This window comes from Rhopalosiphum maidis, chromosome 3 (genome assembly GCF_003676215.2).
Source record: "Rhopalosiphum maidis isolate BTI-1 chromosome 3, ASM367621v3, whole genome shotgun sequence".
Classification (NCBI taxonomy): domain Eukaryota; kingdom Metazoa; phylum Arthropoda; class Insecta; order Hemiptera; family Aphididae; genus Rhopalosiphum; species Rhopalosiphum maidis.
The window spans coordinates 19,727,116-19,741,728 of record NC_040879.1 but is presented as its reverse complement, the minus strand read 5'-3'; the positions used below and the strand labels follow the sequence as shown (position 1 = coordinate 19,741,728).

General features: G+C 27.0%; 1 protein-coding gene across 7 annotated transcripts in view; it reads right to left on the bottom strand.

The window, feature by feature from the left end:
- The window catches only part of LOC113557274 (nuclear receptor subfamily 4 group A member 3-like), a 71,332-nt gene that overhangs the window by 12,703 nt on the left and 44,016 nt on the right, over positions 1-14,613 (bottom strand). The window lies entirely within an intron of this gene.

Sequence of the window (14,613 nt, the reverse complement as noted above, 5' to 3'; positions counted from 1 at the left end):
AAAATGTGAGTTACTACACCGCGAATATAATTGGTGCGTATTAGTAAAATCCGTTCGGTTCGTCTTGGCACTCGGCGGCAACCGTTACGATTTAAAAAACGGTGGTCCGAACACCGCATCCCGTATACATATATAGGTATACATATTGAAAAAGTAAACCACCGTTTTTTTCCCCGATCATAACGGTTATTATTGTCGAGCGCGAAGACGAACTTGGACGGGTTGTATACCTACCGATCGTGCGATACGTTATAATATCCGTTTATCGATAGTTTACCGCTGCAGGCCCGGTGGCACTGCGATGACCTTATAATATTACACGTACGATTATTAAGTACCTGGTTAATAAACTACCGTATTACGATACCGTGGTCGTAAGTCTGCTTGTGAGTTCTTTAGCACGCACCCGCGAACACGAACTATTTTTCCACGGCGGAAAGGCTTCTTCTGGCGAGAGATTTTAATATGTTGTACGCGAGACCGACGTTCGAACGCTATCGTGACACTCGCACTGCGATCGTATCGACGGCCGGCGTGTCGTCGTTAATGACGATGATTATCGTCACATTATTATTGTTGCCGCCGTAAAACAATCGGTCGCAAATCGCCGCTCGTGACATTATAACGTCGTTACAATATAACTGCAGATTATATACGCGATGGTGTATACAGAACGATTCCACGAGTTTCCACCAATTTTTTTCATTCAATAATCAATGTATATTTTAAATTCCGATTTTTAGAACTCTGAAATGAACTAACATAAAGATCACGTTTTTTTATTTATTTATTTTTTTTTGTTCTACTTATAAGTAGTAGTGTCCAGTGGTGGTATGTAATTTTCTGTTTTCAAAGGAATCCACGATATTTATGTACCGTCTATTCAAAATTTAAACGAGCAGTTTTTCAGTTACTTTAACATCAGATCTTATGATTTTTTACGATTGAACCATTTTTAAAAAAATGGAATATTTACCGTTGATGATATAATCAATTATTCTTATAGTATACGATTTCAATAAATAAAAAGCTTACTCGTTCAAATTTCGAATTAGGTACATGAAAATTTCCAATAAAATTATACATCTAATAATTTATTAATAGCAAAAACGGACGTCTCTATTTGAAAAACAGTAGTTTTTATCTGCACAGGATACTTTTTAAGTAGTAAAAAATTTTTAAGCATTTTAAAACAAGACCTTTAAGTATATATTAAAAAAAAAACCTAAAATAAGATTTTTATAACTGTGATATTGCAGAAGAAAGAGAGATCGACGAATACTTGGTAAATCACTCTGTATATATATGTGTGTAAATAATGTTTACATATCGATCAATCGAAACCGCCGTTTGTTTTTTTTATCAGCTATCTTAATAATATGATTATCTGTGCGGACCGCGATCTACGGAAAACGCGTCATACGTTATTTTAATGACTGCAGAACGATCGACTGCCGCGCGCAGACAATCGGACACGACCAATATTATAATTTATAACATAAACTGTATGTAAATGTCACGCAGAATATTAGTTTATCAAGTATTTTATACATTATAATGATAATAATGATATATATTAATTAGAACCGAAATCGATCTGCGGGCATAGATATACTATTATGTCGTCGAAGAAATGGATATTATGCGTTTTCGCGTGTTGTTTATATGTTATATTAAATTATATTATTATTAACCCAGGGTTATACGTACTAAAAGATGTTAAATATTATGCATTTGTTTTTATTATTATGCGTCCCTATAAAAAAATGTAATTATTATGTGTACTTAAAGCGCAACAACTTTTTAAAATTAATACATTTTTAATTCGTTTTTAACGTTTCGCATAAGAATAGCATAGAAAAACACGACTAAATACCCGTACTTAGTTTCAACCTATAGTACTATAGACCATTATAGTAAAATATGTTTTATTTTTTGGATATGAACTAATAAAAAAAAGTCTTAGAAACAAGTCGCCACATAATATTCTAAAAAAAATAAATAAATAAAATCGTGCATTGAAAATTAATTTTGAAAAAGTTTAAAAAGTATATTTTGCGCATTGACCCAAAATTCAAAACCTAATGCTTTTATACTTTTGACATTTTAATACCAGTGGTTAGTAGGTATTTATAATAATTGAAATCAATCAATAACAATATTTTGAGATTTTTTATTTCTGACAACTTATCAATAATTATTATTTATATGCATATATTTGATAACTACAAATAATCTGAATAAGCGTTTTAATACTACACTGCCTTGATATTGATATGTATAGTGGTAGTAAAAATATTTGATTTCTTACCAAAATGCATAACCTAAAGGACAACTCTAGTTAGCCACATCACAAACTAGAAATCTTGGCCAAAAACTGCAAATTCCGAAAGTGGACAAGAGATTATTATTTGCAAAGGATTAGTCCGTGTAGATATGCACGGGGTGCCGACTTTTCATACGTCAGAAAAATCATTTTACGCCAAATCGATGACTGATGTTTATCAGAAGACGTGACCTGCTTATTGAAAATATACTAGTCCACATGTTTCCACATAACTTCAGTCTACACAACATTTTATTTGTTTAAGTTTAAATTATTGTGTGCAAATTAAATTTCATAAAAATGTAACTGTTTTTATTTTTATTTATACAATCTATTGTATAGATATAACAATAATTCATATTTTTATATTCTTATGTTTTCCAACCCACCTAAACACATATCAATATATTGTACTTAATTATTCGTGTATAGAGACATGACGTTCATATATATCTTATGAAAAACAAACGGGACAAACAACTGTGGCTTAACTTCTTAAAAAAACCTCCAAAAATTGTTTCTATTTTCAAACAGATGTTTTTTAGATGCTAACTACTTTTTCACTTTATATTGTATAATATATTATATTATTTACCCTACAATATATCAATTAACCGTTTATAAAATTGTACTCTATCTTAAATTTTTGGCTTTTCCATACTTCAGTAAAAATAAAACGATGTTTTTCGTAAGATAAGGAGACGTATTGGACCGTGCGGATTTATAATTATTATACCATGCAATGTTTATTTTTCACGACAATAATATTGTTCGTCGGCACTCGATCGTTATTTAAACAAAAAAAAAAAAAAAAATAAAACTGTTGCTTAAAAATTTTATTGACTTTACAGGTTTCAATAATCCAATATAATACTATAAAAATACTGTTTGGCGCACATTTTTTATTTTCCGTACATACAATCACGTGGAGAAAACAGGACAAATAGCGCCCAGTTTAGAAATCTTTCGGGACAAGCTGGAGAACACATTGCTCAAAAATTGGACAGCCATGTGTTTTGAACGCTCCGTATGGTCACCCTAGCTACCATGTATCAATAAGGTATACGGCGCACGGGGTTGACTAAATATTTGAATTGCTCGAGTTCGTGCGTCGCATATTATTATGCCCGTATTCAGTATTAAATTGTAGTTGCATGTAGACGATAACTCTTTTTTATTTCCTGAAAATAATATTTATTCTGTATAATATTGACTTGAATCAATTCAAACCTTTGAATGTTTTGTTTTTTTTCTTTTTTGCATAGACGGATTTTGTTTTTATATATCTCAGAACTCAATATACGTGCGATCATACGGAATGTAAATAGAAATATCGGTAAGAAACACGACAGCTACCAGTAAGATTTAAAACTACCATACTTTTTTAAAATAAATAATATTGTCAATTATACGAGTAAATAAGCACCTCTATATTTTATATTACGTATATAAATATATTATTGTTATTGTTATGATAAAACCGACATAATACGAGCGTAGTACCTATATCGATTAAATAAACATCGAAATACTTGCAATGATCAATATCATATTTTATAAGTAGATCAAAATTGAAATCGATTTTCTTGTTACATAAACAAATAAACGTTCCTCTAATCGTTGCTAAATCGTTCTCACTGGTGGCATTTGTATATCAAGAAAATTTGTTCGCAGTATGCCGTCACTTTTGTGGTTTTTTTTATTTATACGAGTAACCCCAATACCAACATTGTTACCTGACACCCGCGGCAAAGTTGATAAAGTTATACTAAAATGTCTTTGAACTTGGTTTTTTTAAAATTCAAACTAGTGTTTAATGTTTTTATAAAATGTTATAATTAAATTAATTATTAAGTCCGAGTCATGACTTATAAGTAACTCTAATTGCCCATTTAAATACTATAAAATCATTTCAATAAAATAAATATCAATTACTTTATGGTTTTGCCATAAAGTTATTTTATTTAATAATTAATTATTATATATTTAATGTTATTATATAAATATATAAAAAACACGAATATCACTATATTTTATAATATATTCATACATTATGTATATACTATAGCTACTTATTCTTCCTGTATACATTTTATTAAAAACTATTATTTAATCTTTATTTTCAGGATGGTTCAGTACAAAAAAATTATCACTTTATTTAAATTGTTTTTTTTTTACGAGAATAACTTCTCGAGGGGCTCCGCGAATTAGAAATATTTTTATGTTATTAAATGTTTCCAAATCGTACTACGGAACGTACACATGACCTTTACATTTTTATAATAATTGTACCTATACAGAAACGTTGACCTTAAAGAGGCACCACTAGAATCCTAAACAAAGTACAATTTAAATAAATGATATAAATATATACATAGAAGATAGTTTGTTGAAAAAAAAAATGGCAAGTAAGTTAATAAACAAAAATATAATGATATTGACTACTAATATATTTTGCAATGGTTAATGTGAAACTATAGCTGAAGATTTAGTTTTAAAATAAAAAATTGATTTCAGCTTAAATGCTGAATTCCGATATATCAAACAATTTTCTAGCATTATTAATAAATTACAAATATTTTTCATGTGTTAAAAATATATAAATATTGGTGTACTTGAATACTAACCAAAATCATGAGTTTATTATGATATTCAACAATCAAAGTACCTACTAATAAATCGACTGAAAAAAAAAGAATAGATAGATACTATGTGATAGATTAACGTTGTTTTGACCGCAGACAAGAAATTTCTTTTTATGGAGAATTATATGAGGTGTTCCTTCATTTTAATTTAATTTTTAAAATTTGCTTTTAATTTTTTTTGATAAATAATAATATGAACATTACATTTTCAAAAAATTTAAAAATACGCAATTATTGTTATTTTGAATAATAATTATTTTAGCGCATGTCGATTATTAATGATAGGAAAATCAATTACATTCAATCTCATTTATAAATTTAACATTGGAATATGATTTGAACATCTTATACGCTATCGTTGAAATATTTAAACATTTTAATTGATACGTTAAATGTCAAACTTTTGTTTAAATTTATTGTTAAACCATATCATGTACACATGATATTACAATATACGCCTAACCATTGCATCAGTCGACAAATGCATTTATGTACATTTAATTTCTTTATAAATAGATTTGGTTTAATGTCAAATTTTTAAATTTTTAATTTATATTAAAACGTTTGAAATGTCGATCTTAACTTATTTTGTCCACTTAAATATCAATTATTAGAGTAATATTATAACATTTATAACTATTATTAGGCGTACAGGCAAATGTCAATTTCAACAAATGTTTTGTCGATTATTGACTCATGCGTCCAGTGATATCTTTATTTGACAACCGATTAATCTATCAAATTCATTATCAATACAAATTAATTACAAATAATATTTACTTATATCATCTTTCAGAAACTGAAGTAAACCGTATAGGTACATACTTTTTTAAAATTATTATTCAGATTTTAGTAGAGGACCAGATGTAGGTAATAATTGAAAGTTACGATGAAATGTACATGCTACTGCATGTACAGGTTTTAGATAATTTTAAATTTTACGACTTTTTACATTTTTGATGAAACACGATATTGAATTCTCGATTATTGTTGTCTTATATTCGAAATTCCGATATTAAGTGAAAATAACTAGGGTTTCACAGTAAAAATGATAAAGATTTGATATAATAATAATAATAACAATAATATATAAATATACCTAAATAAACAAATATTTAAGCCAAAAATGTCAAAGAATCGAGTATTATTTTTTTCAATGTTTGAAATCTGTTCTTATTGTTTTAAGTTCTATAAATATGAGAGAATTTCTTAGAAAAACGATTGAGTGTATCGAAAGTGCTTTAAAAGTTTCACGTAGGGTATTCAATGAATCGTAAATTGAAATATCAAACACAGATTAAATTTTGTTTTCGGTTAAAAATATTTTCTAAGAATTACCTAACTATCAAAAACTCAATGATGGAAAACCAATTATGGTATTCAGGCGTAACAAGAATGATTTTTTTTGTGTTATTGGTATTAAAAATTTTAGTATACAAAGCGCAATTTATATCGGTACTTGAAAATTTGTACTAAAAATGATTATAAAATATAGAAAATTTTAGTGTATGTTATTGTGTTTGTCCTTGTATGAGTGTAACTTTAGAACATACTCGCTCACTGTACATATTATATTATATTCTAGTTTTCCGTTCAAATTTTGCTTGCACTTTATGATACCTACAAAATTAAACACTAATAATATAATTTTCGATTTTTAAAATAAATTAACCGAAAACGACTAGATTTGTTAAATCAGTCGTTTGAAACCTTTTGAAAATTAAAAAAAATATATTTTAAATGTTTATTCTGTTTATGAATACATGTAGACGTGAAGTGTATAGGTATAATATGCAATAAATATGATTATGATTATGGACAATGACTATTGTACGAGTATGATGGCAATTTTCAACGTTTTCATAATTTATATTATATTATTATCATTGTGATTGGTGATTATAGTAAGTACTAGGTACTCGAATAATTCATTAGGTTCGTATACTGTTTTTATTTTATTTATTATTATTATTTTTTTTTTTACGTTATAAGTTATTTTATTCGACTTTCTCGTCGGGAAGACCGCGGACCAAGACGTAGTGGGGACCGGACGAATAGAAAAACGACTTGTCTGGAACCGTGTCCCGGACCTATTGAATATTAAACGAACGACGCGGAATGGTAATAGAAATACCTAAATTGCTGCAAGCCCTGTGTAGTGTACCTGTACATTTATACACATACCTACGCGAAAGCGCCGGTGGCCCACCGCGCCGGAGGTGTATTTTATATTTTAATATTTCAAATAAAACGATACTCGAGAGAAAAACAATACACCACTATAATAATATACGCGTATACATTAATAAGTACTATTCGGAAACGATTTCGAGATCATTTACGCTACATTCATAAACATAGACATACGAGTAGATATGTATTTAGTTTACATAATTGCAGAAACGAGTTTGCACGTTGTACTATAGATATAATACAATCATGTTACATAGATAGTCGATTTTGAGATGGGATTAAAGCGACCGTTAAAAATATGGTCATTATAGCTTATCTTATTTTGTCTAAGATATGTGAATGTTTACATTTATTTTAATTTTTTTCGGTTTTTCAGATTGCCTACCTATGGTTAGTTGTTGGTATTTTATATATTTTTGACGGGGCTAAACAATTCTAATCGACTATTAAAAATACTGCTGCTATGCATTTAACACCGTGTCGATCTATTAAGGATTAAGGAAACAATAGTTATCAACTTCTATAATTTATAACTCATACCAGCAAATAAAAAGAGATAACACAAAAATGTATGAGTGCAGTCATGATGGTCGATAAGGATGAAAATAGAATTATATTTTATAGAAAAATAAAACATGACTCATGACCGATAGTTAGATTAGATATAATACATATGTCAAAAAATTTGAAAAAAAAACAGATAATAGAAGAAAACAAATGTAATATATAACATTTTAAATTTCCCTTTTTTTTTGTTTACATATATTTTTTAGGTTTCTCTGTTTATTCTCATTCATGTAATAAATTTCTTAATAATATGAAAATTATATTTTATCATGTTTACTCAATAGTTGAACAAAATTGAAAAGACATAAATTTTTCAACGGAAAATAAAAAATAATCGTATTATATTCACAATAATAATATTATTAAATTATTATTAATTTACGGTGCATTAAAAGTATCAGTTATGCGAACCACAACTTCTTTTTTCCATCATTTCATCAAGCATTTGTGAAGCATTTTTTGCCTTAACTTTGTAAATTTATATTTTTCTCGAAATTAAAAAATTAAAAAGTTATTTTTTTAAGACTAAATGCTAATTTAAGTTAACTTAAAGAATAATGCATTAAGTTAAATTAGTTAAAACTATTTTTTATTTTTAATAAAATTCTACCTATAAATTATTATATCTTGACAATTACATTAATAATAATAAATAAACCGTGTTAATACATATCAATAATTTTAGTTTAAGTTTATTAATTAATTATTTTTTGCTTGATTATACATAATACCATTATTTTAAATAAAAATAATCAAATAAATATGCCTTTATAAACATTATTAAATTTACACTATAGATGATATTAACTTATAATGGCCTAAGTTATTAAACAGTGAGCCTAAAAATGGAATATTAGGATTTGTTTTGAATAAAATATTTAGTTATTCTTTTGAATAATTTAAAGTCACACAGCAAACGTTATCATATTATGTGTAATTTAAATAGAAATTATGAAAATATTATGTATACTCTTTTTAACTAATAGCTGTGTTAATATTTTTTTCTATAGCATAATTTTTAATTTTTTGAGTTGATATAAATCATATATTTTTAATTATTTACTTAAAACTTTACGGTAATTAATCGCCGATTTGACTTGACTAATATTTTTCATTAACTCGACCACCTTCGTACACAGGTATAATACACGAAACTACTATATATCTGTTTTCGAAATCAACGCTTTACGATCGGCAACGACTGCAGTATACAGTTTTTAGATTTAATAATAATGCGCATCGCGTTATTCAATATCAAACTCGACACGTTAACGCGAAAATAAAATATTCTAGAAAGTCGTCTTATAATAATATATAAATTATAAATGCGTGTTATTGAAAGCATCACTTTTGCAGAGTACCGCGCTGTGTCTGTGTTATTACAGCGAGGTAAACATTATACACGCGCGTTTTATTTTATTTGATATTATTTTTCTCCAGACAGAATAATAATATATAATTGTATGAAACGATCAGCGGACCGGGTCGATTGTGCAAGAGTGTATTAAATATAATACTTATCTATATTATACGATTATAATAGAAAAAGTGGTCGTCTGTCGCACACTCGCACTACTATCTAGTAGGTATAATGTTATGTATTAACGTTTTAAAAACCTACATGATATATTATATACCTACTCGTAATAAAAGTGACCAAAACCGAAAACTCGTTTGAATAGTATGGAATGATTTGCATATACACACGCGTATGACGTATAGTAACTAGCGTAGCACGAGACTATAATATAGTGTATTATAATACTGCAGCTAGGTATAATAATATTATACTTGCCGAGGGCCGAACACCGGTAATCTGAAATTATGTGAAATGTATTTCATGTCATTATATTAGATATTACACAGCATAAGTATATGGGTGTCGAGGTACAGAGATGCGTATGCGATTGCGTAATTCAGTATACAATGTCAAAGTATTCGGGCAATAATTGATGATTTTTTGCTAAACTATAATGCTAATTACTGTGAGTTTATGTTGACGGTCAACTATAGAAAAAAAATCTTCACACGTGCAAAAAGAGTTTTGCACAAAACATATGTTTAATAATAATTAGAGCTCAAAACTTGATGACCTAAAATATTTCAAAAGTGCTAAAAAAAAAAAAAAAACTTCTATAAAATGACCTAAATAATATCAGAATAATAAAATTACATTAGAAATATACAAGTATCTTTTACCGTAAAAATTAACTGAAACAAGTATGGAAAACACAATGGTACAAAATAATAATAATAAGACAGTCCTGCGAGTCACAAAAATATCAAATACTTACTGTAATACTCTCAAACGCAAACTATTTGAAAATGTATAGGTATAAATGTTGGAGTTAATGAAAAAAAATAAGTATTTAACTGGCACTATTAAGAACTACTATTCGGCATTCTACTATTAAAATCCTCTTCAACTGACCACGAGGCACGAATCGATCGATTCACTTACAATAAATATAATCAAGCTATAACAAATCTAGGTATTGCTTCTATGGATCAGATAAGACAGTAAATGTTTTTGTGTTCACTTTTTATGATCAATTTATAGAGATAAGTAGAGATAAACAACGTTTATTTTAACAAGAAGAAATAGAAATTAAAAATTGTCATATTTTTTATTTATTTTGTATGTTTTACGTTATGAATTTTCTATAAAATAACGGAAATACATTGAATATTCATATAATATCAAAAAATAACCGTCATCCAGAAATTCCTCAAAAATTCTAAGTATACGTTGTATCATTGCAATATACATTTCAAGAATTTAATTTCTACAGAGACGAGCAAATGCGAGTCCGTGAGAAATTTTTGTATCTATATATAGGTACTAGCATGCCATTAACTTCATTTTTCTCTCTATAATGATGTATGTATACAAATTTTGATTTTGGATTAATGGCGAGACAACAATTATTTTTTACAAATGAAAACCAGTTAATTCTGTTAATGAAATAATTTTTTTTGAAAATGTTAATAGTTAATGTATATATAAATTTAAAGTCATAGAGTAGTTACCGATTTAATACAATTTTAATATTATTAGGATAATTTTCCAAGTTAATAGGTTTATAAAAAATATTTTGTGCTTGTGCGATAATTTATTACAATTTTATAATTTAAAAAAATTGTTCGACTATAATAAGTGTTATGAAGCTATATTATATTGTTTTAACTATTTATTTTTTAATGTAAAATCAATATTAAGGACTATTATCTCTATAGTACATAAACTTAAATGACAATAAAAACTATTCGTTGGGTGCCTGGCGAAACACCCCCATACACCAGTATAGATGAAATATATCGCATGTGAAATGGACGTTTATACGGTTTAGTATATGTATTCATGCGGTTGCAAGCTAATGCGAGTTTTTACATTATTTCTTGTGATAATAAGGAAGGGTACGCGTGGTATCGTGTGATAAAAACTGATAGAACTATAGATACTTAATTGTACTAAACATTAAACAAGATTAATAAATAAATTTAATAAATATTTAAGAAACTGTAAGCTAACACTTATAATTCCTTTACAACGTATTTAGAGTACAGAGACTGATTGTTTGAATCATTATCGTCTTACCATTTATATTATCAATTGTTATTTATGTATTTATATATTGAAAAAATCTTATGTCAAACAACAAATAAACATACAATGGAGTCGTAATAATTCCTTATAGTCGTAATACTTTGACAGCTCGAAAAAAACATTTTATCCATAAGTATTTTTTTATAACCACAATGTTAATTTTATGATCTTTTATATAAATAATATAAAATTTTGCAACAACTCAAATTTTTAGTATAGGTAAATTGAATTCTACGATGAAATAATAAGACTTATATAGAATTTCAAATAGCTTTTCAAAATTAAACAATATTTTATACTAATTATATTACAGTAAGTTTGTGTTAACACATTACGTGTTGTAGTGATTTTTTTTTATTTAAAAAAATGACAAAGCATAACTTAAAAGTTTTTGCATTATAATAAACGTAGAATAAAGTTCTGAAAATAAAATTGAAATTGCCAGTTAGATTAATAATTTTTATGCTTTAAAAACATTAAAGTATACTTATTTTTTGAAATAAAAAAATGTACCCACTCGTTTTAAATAAATAAGAAATATTTTTTCTGAAAATCCTTAAATAAAATTTTATTTTTGAAAATATAATATACAAAATGTTAGTTTATATCGATGTTTTCTTATTTTGTGAAAATATTACGTGATGTCAAATTAGGTAACGATATTAGATATATCAGAAATTAGTAAATGTGTATAAATAATGATTTAAAATTTTTTTCAGTTTTGATAAGTTGACAATTCGAATTGTCTCTAGTTCCACTAGTCCACCTCAAATTTGAGGCGTCAAAGTTGTAATATATTATGGCGCAACGTGATAACACGTTTATTATAGTGTCTAATAAAGTAATAAGCATCAATTCAGTGAAACCATTTAAGACAGCCGTTGTTGTTTTTTGTCCATAACTAGGAGTGTATAATATTTATATAAATAATGCATTAGAATTATTGATTTTTAGCTACCTCTACAACATAATATGCTAAGTGATTCACAAAGCATGCTCACCCACCATTTTGCTCTTTAATTATAAATGTATTCAAATTATGATTTTTGGAGTTTTTAAGTATATTTAAAAACTATATTTTTATACCATTTAAGTAGTGTGTTGTTCTTTTATTCAAATGGGAATCACCCAATGTTTTCATAGACTCTTAATCAGAATAATTATAAGTTTTTATTGAAAATGTTGATATATCTAATTTTTGGTTTTTGAGTTATTTTAATTTGTAAGAATAGGATCATAATTATATTGGTTTCAATGTATTTCGTTGGTTATAATCGTTTGAGAACTATATTAATTAATTACTATTAACCCTGCGTAGGTCACGTACCTTAATAGGACGTCGGCAGTCGCGTGGATTACAATTGTAATCCATTTTTTTTGGTTTTTTTTGATAGGTTCTAATTTTTTATTGAAAATTTAAATTATAGTTATATACTAAGTACATACTGACAAATATAGTGAGATGAAGAAAAAATTTAAATTTATATTTTTTTACTTTAGAATATGAATTTTAACTTAATGAGAATTAATAATAATTTATTAGAATTTGTTTTCTTAAATTGTAGTGCTATTCAATGTAATTAAATTCTTATAATATTCCTGTATAAACATATTAATATTTAAGTATTTTACATATACCTTAGCTCTCTATAAAAAAATTACAAAAAAACAAGAGTACTTTATAACTTTTTACATTTTTATTGAATCGAATTATTTTAAGTTGATTCCTCACTCTGTTCTTGATCACAACACCTAATGCAAATGTATTTCAAATGATCTGGACACACCCATATAAAACAATATAATCATGATTTCTTCATATTTTTTTTTTTAATAATTATGATTAAAAAATAACCTAAAAAATAAACGTGCATGAAAGATCGCGCGGCATACAATGGTAATCCAACAAACTGAACTCCGATAACAACGTCAACTTCTGCGACCTACTAGATCCATCATCATATAATATATTTTTAAAAAATTTTTTAAGGAATATTAAAAATATTAGTAAAAAAAAAAAGTTAAAAATGTTCTATTAATTATTTTTTTACTTATCCCTAGTAGGTTTGAATAATTCAGAAATGTTCAACAATTTAGATACAGTAAAAAAAAGGTTAATTTAAAAAATAGAAAAGATGATTGTATCGCCACAGAACACTATAAATGTCAAGAAAAGTCTAAACTATTGAAATCATGGTCGTTATAAATGTAGGTACTCATTTATGAGTTCCAAAAATCAGAATAAATTATCAATATTAATGGGGAAAAAATGGAAGTAAGTAGGCTTGCGGTAGCACACTATATATATAATATTATATACACAAATTCACTCCTTTCGTGTAATATAATACATATCATCTATAATGTTATAATTGTAATTTATTATTCGTAATAAATGTCCATCCGTTTTCACTAAACACGCATGTATTATACATACAATATTATAGTATAATATTCACCCGTCATAGCGGTCGCCGACAAGGTTTCTAATATAAATATTAATATTAAACATTTCGCGAAGAATTATCCGTTATTGAAACGTAACTTTTTCAACATTTCATAGAGAGTTATTACAATATTATATATTATTACCTATATATTATGCATTTGCACATTTACCGCGTGTATAATAATTTATGTTCGTATATCCTGGCCATCAGGATCAGATACACTGCTATGGCTATATTATATATACAGAGCGCGTGTAAAATACAAAAAAAAAAACGAGTAAACACGTTATCGCTCCACTCTGTGCAAACTGTACACACCGCGTACATCATATTTATTTAGTCTCGGTTTATAGGTATACCATTTTGTAGTTCTGACACGTCCACTCTCGTACATCGCAGTAAGTGCCTACCTACCGATATTATAATTTCAGCTTCAGCCACATCGTAATAATAAAATATTTTAAAAATAACGGTTTTTATCGGTCGTTAGGGTGGCGAACAAGAGCATAATTAATTGGTACATAAAAAGCGACCTGAGCGACCCGCGCTTACAACAATAATGCAAAAAAAAAATAATAATAATAATAATAAACACATTATTTTGATTATAATATTTTATGCACGCGAAAGCTGTTATCGAATTCTGTCGCGGGCAGAAATACAAAAACAATAATTATTTAAATGCGCGTATTGACGATTGTATAATAATAATATATACATATACACATATTATTTGTGTTATTGCAATCTATTATTGCTTTTATATCATGTTAACGCGGAAATATATTATATTGATAAAAACCTGAGCTTTTCGCGGTTATATGT